Source organism: Eubalaena glacialis, chromosome 9 (genome assembly GCF_028564815.1).
Source record: "Eubalaena glacialis isolate mEubGla1 chromosome 9, mEubGla1.1.hap2.+ XY, whole genome shotgun sequence".
In the NCBI taxonomy this organism is placed as follows: Eukaryota; Metazoa; Chordata; class Mammalia; order Artiodactyla; family Balaenidae; genus Eubalaena; species Eubalaena glacialis.
The window spans coordinates 106,898,679-106,906,899 of record NC_083724.1 but is presented as its reverse complement, the minus strand read 5'-3'; positions in this window follow the sequence as shown (position 1 = coordinate 106,906,899).

Sequence of the window (8,221 nt, the reverse complement as noted above, 5' to 3'; positions counted from 1 at the left end):
TCCAACCACTTTGGAATACTGTTTGGCAGAGTCTACTAAAGCCAAACACATGCAGATCCTATGACCCAGCAATTCTGCTCCTAGGTATATATCTATCAGAAATATGCACATTTATTTACCAAAAGACATGTACTAGAATATTCATAGCACTAATCATAATAGTCCCAAGCTGGAAACTAAATACCTGTTAAAACTGGTGTGGATAAATAAGTTGAGACACAATAAAGTACTATGCAGCAATGAGAAGCAATTACCTATAACTACATGTAGTATGGATGAATCTGACAAATACAATACAAAGGAAAATAAAACTACAGTTGACCCTTGAACAACATGGGAGTTAACCCATGTATAACTTATAGTCAACTCTCCATATCCCTGGTTCCTCTGCATCTGCAGATTCAACCAACCACCGACTGTGTAGTACTATACTATTTACTATTGAAAAATACCCACATATAAGCGAACCCACAGTTCAAAGCAGTGTTGTTCAAGCGTCAACTATATAATATACCACATAACATACTATATGATTTCATGCATGCAAAGTACCAAAAAAAGCAACATTAATCTATGTTCTCAGATGTCAGGATAGTGGTTACTCAGAGAAGTTTGAGACTACAAGGAAGCTGAGAGGGATTTGGGGGTCCTGGCATTGTTCTCTTTCTTGATTAGAATGCTGATATCATGAGTATGACCAGATAGTGATATTTCTTTGGGCTTTATGCATGCAATATTGCACTTTTCTGTATGTACACTATTTGTCAATAGAAAGTTTAAAAAATGTTTTCACATCATGGATGTGTCATAATGTATTCAAACATTTCTGTACTTATTGGTCAGTCAATTTGTTTCAGCTTTTTTCTTCTACAAATAATGTAAAATAAACATCTCCATACATATTTTATACATATTGGTCCCTTTTTTTTTAAAAACATCTTTATTGGAGTATAATTGCTTTACAGTGGTGTGTTAGTTTCTGCTTTATAACAAAGTGAATCAGTTATACATATACATATGTCCCCATATCTCTTCCCTCTTGCGTCTCCCTCCCTCCTACCCTCCCTATCCCACCCCTCTAGGTGGTCACAAAGCACCGAGCTGATCTCCCTGTGCTATGCGGCTGCTTCCCACTAGCTATCTATTTTACGTTTGGTAGTGTATATATGTCCATGCCACTCTCTCACTTTGTCCCAGCTTACCCTTCCCCCTCCCCGTATCCTCAAGTCCATTCTCTAGTAGGTCTGTGTCTTTATTCCCTTTAAAAGAAATAAATTCTTCGTATATTAAGTGGTTTAAGTCTCCACACTAATATACAATATATGTGACATTTCTTCCAGAAAAGTTGTAAAAACTCAGATTTTCATTTTCACTAGCAATGTTTATATTTTTCCTCTTATATGCTCATTAGAATTTTTTCATGTCTTTTTTCAGTGTGTATATTGAGTTCTTATCCTCATTTATAATAGATTAAGTCATTTTGCTTTCCTATATGTTGCAAATACTTTTCCTAATACAGGTACTCTACATTGAATTTGTTTATAGTAGACTTCTGATAAAATTTATGGTGATTTAAAATATGTCCACAAATACTCTGATACCATTCCCTTGAAGAGATGGAGTTTAATTCCTCTGTCTTCATCATGGACTGGACTTTAATGACTTCCTTTTAATGAATAGAATGTGGCAAAGTGACAGTGTTTGACTTCTGATACTAGGTTATGAAAGGCATTGTCCTCTTCTCTTTCTCTCTTGAATCATTCACTCTGGAGGAAGTCAGCTGTCATGTGGTAAGGAAACCCAAGCAGCCCTGTGAAGTGGCCCACATGGTAAGGAGCTGAGGCCCCCAACCAACAGACATGTGTGTGAACTTTCATGGAAGTGGATCCTCCGGCCCCAGTCAAGCCATATGACTACAGCCCTGGCCAATGGCTTGACCCCAAGGCCACCCAGCTAAGATACTCACAAAGGCCTGGCCTTCAGAAAATATGTGAGATAATAAGTATTTGCCTACTTAAACTGTTGAATTTCGTGGTAAATCTTTTTACAACATATAAGTAATATATAATCTAAAAATTTTTATTGTTAAACACAATGTATGTGCAAAAGCAAACAAAACATAGATGTACAATTTAACAAAGTATTATAAAGCAAACACGAATGTAATTACTACCCAGCTTAAGAAATTAAAAATTGCAGGTCTCCAAAAAGAATATGAGTGTTCTTTCATGATCAAAACCCTCTTGCTCCAGTTTATGTGCAATCACAATCTTGATTGTCATAGTGATCATTTCTCTGCTTTGCTTTATGATTTTATCTCCTATGTTTACATCTCTAAACAATACAAGTTAGTTTTGCTTATTTCTGAGTTGCATATAAATGGAATCTATGGAATCATAGATTTACTTTTTTATGCCTTCTTCTGTTCAACCTTTTGTAAGATTCATCAATGTTGTTGTATGGAGCTCTAGTTTGTTTACTTGCATTTCTGTAGAATATTTCCATTGTATGACTCTACTGCAGCATATTTATCCATTTTACTATTTATGAATACTTGGGTTGTTTCTAATTTGGGACTACTATGCTTGCTTTTATGAACAATCTTGTTCATACTGTCATGGTTCATGTGCACATGAGCTTCTCAAAGTTATATATTCCTAAGGGTGGTGATAGGAATATCACCACTTTACCATTTAATAACAACTTGTTTTCCAAAGGGATGGATTAATATGCACCGCCTCCAGTGCTGAATGAGTTCTTGTTGTGACATATCCTCAACAACACTCAACTCTAAAGGTTTTTAATGTTTGTCAGTCTGAGGGGATAGAGTGGTATCTCACCATAGTTTAATATGCACTTCCTTGAATAATAATGATTTTAAGTAAATTTTCATATTTTTTTGGCCATTTTTATTTTCTCTATTATGAAGCACCACCTATTTTCTATACGTTGCCTGCCTTCCTATTGAATCAAAGAGATTTAAAATTATATGTTTAAATTTAAAAATATATTTATGTATATACATTTTAATCCTTTATTGTTTATATCTTTAGAAAATACTCTCTGACACTCATTACTTTATCTTTCAATTTTTAAATAGTGTTTTAATGCACAGAACTTCTACATTTTAATGTAGTTAAATTATAAATCTATTCCTTATGGGTAGTTATTTTCTGACTGATTTAACCAATTTTACACCACAAAGTATATATATTTTTATATATATAAAAAATATATATTATATAATATATATTTATAAATATATAATTATAATATAAATGTATTTATTTTATATTTATTATATAAATAACATAATTATATTATATATTTATAAATATATCTAACTCTAATATATTATATATATAATACATATATATATAATTATATTACTCTAGATATATCATGTTCTTGGACTGGAAGAATCAACATTGTGAAAATGACTCTACTACCCAAAGCAATCTACAGAGTCAATGCAATCCCTATCAAACTACCACTGGCATTTTTCACAGAACTAGAACAAAAAAATCTCACAATTTGTATGGAAACACAAAAGACCCCGAATAGCCAAAGCAATCTTGAGAAAGAAAAACGGAGCTGGAGGAATCAGGCTCCCTGACTTCAGACTATACTACAAAGCTACAGTAATCAAGACAGTATGGTACTGGCACAAAAACAGAAATATAGATCAATGGAACAGGATAGAAAGCCCAGAGATAAACCCACACACATATGGTCACCTTATTTTTGATAAAGGAGGCAAGAATATACAGTGGAGAAAAGACAGCCTCTTCAATAAGTGGTGTTGGGAAAAATGGACAGCTACATGTAAAAGAATGAAATTAGAATGCTCTCTAACACCATACACGAAAATAAACTCAAAATGGATTAAAGACCTAAATGTAAGGCCAGATACTATGAAACTCTTAGAGGAAAACATAGGCAGAACACTCCATGACATAAATCACAGCAAGATCCTTTTTGACCCACCTCTTAGAGAAATGGAAATAAAAACAAAAATAAACAAATGGGACCTAATGAAACTTAAAAGCTTTTGCACAGCAAAGGAAGCCATAAACAAGATGAAAAGACAACCCTCAGAATGGGAGAAAATATTTTCAAATGAAGCAACTGACAAAGGATTGATTAATCTCCAAAATTTACAAGCAGCTCATGCAGCTCAGTATCAAAAAAACAAACAACCCAATCCAAGAATGGGCAGAAGACCTAAATAGACATTTCTCCAAAGAAGATACACAAATTACCAACAAACACATGAAAGAATGCTCAACATCATTAATTATTAGAGAAATGCAAATCAAAACTACAATGAGATATCATCTCACACCAGTCACAATGGCCATCATCAAAAAATCTACAAACAATAAATGCTGGAGAGGGCGTGGAGAAAAGGGAACACTCTTGCACTGTTGATGGGAATGTAAATTGACACAGCCACTATGGAGAACAGTATGGAGGTTCCTTAGAAAACTAAAAATAGAACTACCATATGACCCAGCAATCCCACTACTGGGCATATACCCTGAGAAAACCATAATTCAAAAAGAGTCATGTACCACAATGTTCATTGCAGCTTTATTTACAATAGCCAGGACATGGAAGCAACCTAAGTGTCCATCAACAGATGAATGGATAAAGAAGATGTGGCACATATATACAATGGAATATTACTCAGCCATAAAAAGAAACAAAACTGAGTTATTTGTAGTGAGGTGGATGGACCTAGAGTCTGTCATACAGAGTGAAGTCAGAAAGAGAAAAACAAATACCATATGGTAATACATATATATGGAATCTGAAAAAAAAAAAAGGTTCTGAAGAACCTAGGGGCAGGACAGGAATAAAGACGCAGATGTAGAGAATGGACTTGAGGACATGGGGAGGGGGAAGGGTAAGCTGGGACGAAGTGAGAGAGTGGCATGGACATATATACACTACCAAATGTAAAATAGATAGCTAGTGGGAAGCAGCTGGATCACACGGGGAGATCAGCTCCGTGCTTTGTGACCACCTAGAGTGGTGGGATGGGGAGGGTGGGAGGGAGATGCAAGAGGGAGGGGAAATGGGGATATATGTATACATATAGCTGATTCACTTTGTTATACAGCAGAAACTAACATCTTGTAATTATGCTCCAATAAAGATATTTTAAAAAAAAAGAAATTAGATTTACTCTAAGTGCTCAAAACACACACACACACACACAAAAAGAATTAATATGTAAATTTAGCAAGGCAGTTGAATACGGGTCAATATACAAAAATCGAATGCATTTCTATTTATATTTATACACAAATGATTTCTATGTATGCTACATATAGTATGCACAGAAATTTTTTTGTAAATACAAAACTATACATTCCCCTATGTATTACTGTTGCGTTGCACCCTCCAGGCCTGCAAGCCCTGCACTTGCCCAGCCTCGAGACCGAAGAAAGAGCCTGGAGTCAGCGACATAGACATCAATGGTTTAATGGATGGAGGAGCTTACATGTCCTGGAGCAACACTCCATGGTGTGCGGCAGACAGCGGGCAGGACATGGTAGTAGTCTTTGCTCCCAGGGCTCGGGGAGGTTACCGGTTATAGGGGGAATTGACATCAGGTTGGCTCATCGGTTACCAGGGAAACAAGCAGAGGGGCATGTCCCTCACCGTCCCTTTGATAAGCTATCACGGTGGAGATGCTCTTATCTAAAGATTAGAACAATCACTAGCTGGGGCCGGAGGCAAGTATGTATTAGGAGGGAAGGTTGGTGATGTGAGTAGTGTGTAGATGAAGGAGGACTGGTCGGGCAGGGGTTGTACAGCGAGCAAGAGAAGAGCCATCTTGGGTGGCTTGATCATACAATTATTTATGTATTTCTATATATGCTGTATACTAGCAATGAAAACATTGGAAAATCAAATTTTAAAATAACATTTAAATAGTATAAAAATACTTATAATAATTTTAACAAAATATGTGCAAGCCCTGTTCACTTAAACCTACAAAACTTTGTTGAGAGAAATAAATGAAGGCCTATATAAATGGGGTCATATATGCCATGTTCATGGCTTAGAAGACTAAACATTAAGATGTCAGTTATCCCCAAATCAATCTATAGATTCAAAGTAATCAAAATCCCAGTAAGCAGTTTTGTAGAAATTTCCAAGCTGACTTGACAAATTTTATGGAAATGGATATATTTTCCAAAAAAGAAAATGCTGGAGGTCACGACTTAACTGTAATCTGTGGGAAACAAGACCCTGTGTTACTGTCATGAGGACAGACAAACAGATCAGTGGAGACTGACCCACATGTTCAACATATAACACATATAACACATACAGTCATTTGATATTTTGACAAATGAAGGTGATGATATAATTTGATGAAGAAAGGATGGTCTTTCCTACAAATTCTGGATACCCGTTTGTAAATAAAAATGAACCCTGACGCTGACCATGCACACAAATATAATTTAACTTGAAATGAGCCACAGACCTATATGTAGATCGTCTTCCCAACAACCCGTGAGACAAAGTCACACAAAGCTAAGCCAAGGCGTCAAGGTGCTGGGTTCTCATTGGGGCCCCATTCAGGTTGTTGGCAGTCCAGGACATTGTGGCTACAGAACTAAGGTTTCCCTGCCTGCTGGCTGGTGGCAGAGACTATTCTTGTTCTCAGGCCCACCGACAGCCTGGCAGCCAGCACGTGAGGCCCCCGCACCCGTGAGTCTCTGACTTCCTCTTCTGTGACCAGTCAGAGAAAACTCTCTGCCTTTGAAGCACTCATGGAATTAAAGTGGGCCCGCCCAGATCATCTCTCTTTAGCCAGGTAACATAAATTTCTCGTGATGCTTGTAACTTTAACCATTTCTCCTTGAAATTCCACACATTTTTTTCCCATATATATTTTAGGCCATACTTTAAAGTGCATTCAAAATTAGCCTCGCTGTATCTTTCTGGGAGGCTGATCAAATTATTATTTTGAAATGACCCCTAAGATCTAGTAAAAACTTTTATCTTCCAGTCTTCTCGTCTAACATTACTAGCTGTGTTAGCTTGCTTCTGGTTAGCATCTCCAACGCCTATCATTTTCCCATCCTTTTAATTCCATCCTCCTTAAGTGTTCTGTTTTAGATGAGTCTTGTATTAATTTCCTAGGGCTGAAGTAACAAAACAGGGTGGCTTAAAAAAACAAAAATTTACTCCCTCACAGTTCTGGAGGCTAGAGGCCCAAAGTCAAGGTACCAGCAGGGCTCTGCTTCCTCTGAAGGTTCTAGGGCTTTCCTTGGCGTGTAACAGCACACTCCAATGTCCGCGGCATCTGCACATGGCTTCTCTGTGTGTGTCTCTGTGCCCTCTCCTCTTCTTAGCAAGATACCGTTAGATTAAGGGCCCAGACTAAATCCAGGATGATTTCATCTTGAGATCCTTAACTAAATACATCGCAGAATAGGGAGGGTGGCAGGGAGATGCAAGAGGGAGGAGATATGGGGGTATATGTGTATGTATAGCTGATTCACTTTGTTATAAAGCAGAAACTAACACACAATTGTAAAGCAATTATACTCCAATAAAGGTGTTAAATAAATAAATAAATAAATACATCGCAGCAGCACCATTTCCAAAGCAGGTCACATTCTGAGGCTCTGGGTAGACCTGAATTTTGGGGGGATACCCTTTTCCGTACCCCACTGGTGCATGTGTAAAGTCAGCAGTCTCCAAATCTGAGGCAAATTTTGTGTAGGGGGTTGATCCTGCCCCATCCTCCGACAGGGCAACCTCAAGAAAATCAGTGCTTCTGATACAAGACCTAACCGACCTCAGCCCCGCACAACACACCATCAAAGTGAAAGCTGCAGGCTACATCTGGGCCCTAGTGGTGACAGAGGTGATCACAGGTTCAGGTTCAGATCACAGGTGACTCTCTGTTCCCAGGTACGTATTATGCCTTGGGACATGGAGGTAGCATCCTGCAGGCTCCACACAGCCACTGAAGCCTCCTTGCTAAGACAGAAATGACATCTTCAGGATGAAGGCAGGCCTGGCCATCTGGTGCAGGAGGAAGTAGCTTCCTGTTGTCCTCAGACCCTTGCCACAGGCAATGACACTAGAGCAGGCCACTCTCTGAGTAGACAAGAAAGGGAATTCTCTCGTGGTATAGACAGCACTGCCACTGTCCCATGCCACACGGCCCACCAGAGCACTGCTGCTGCCC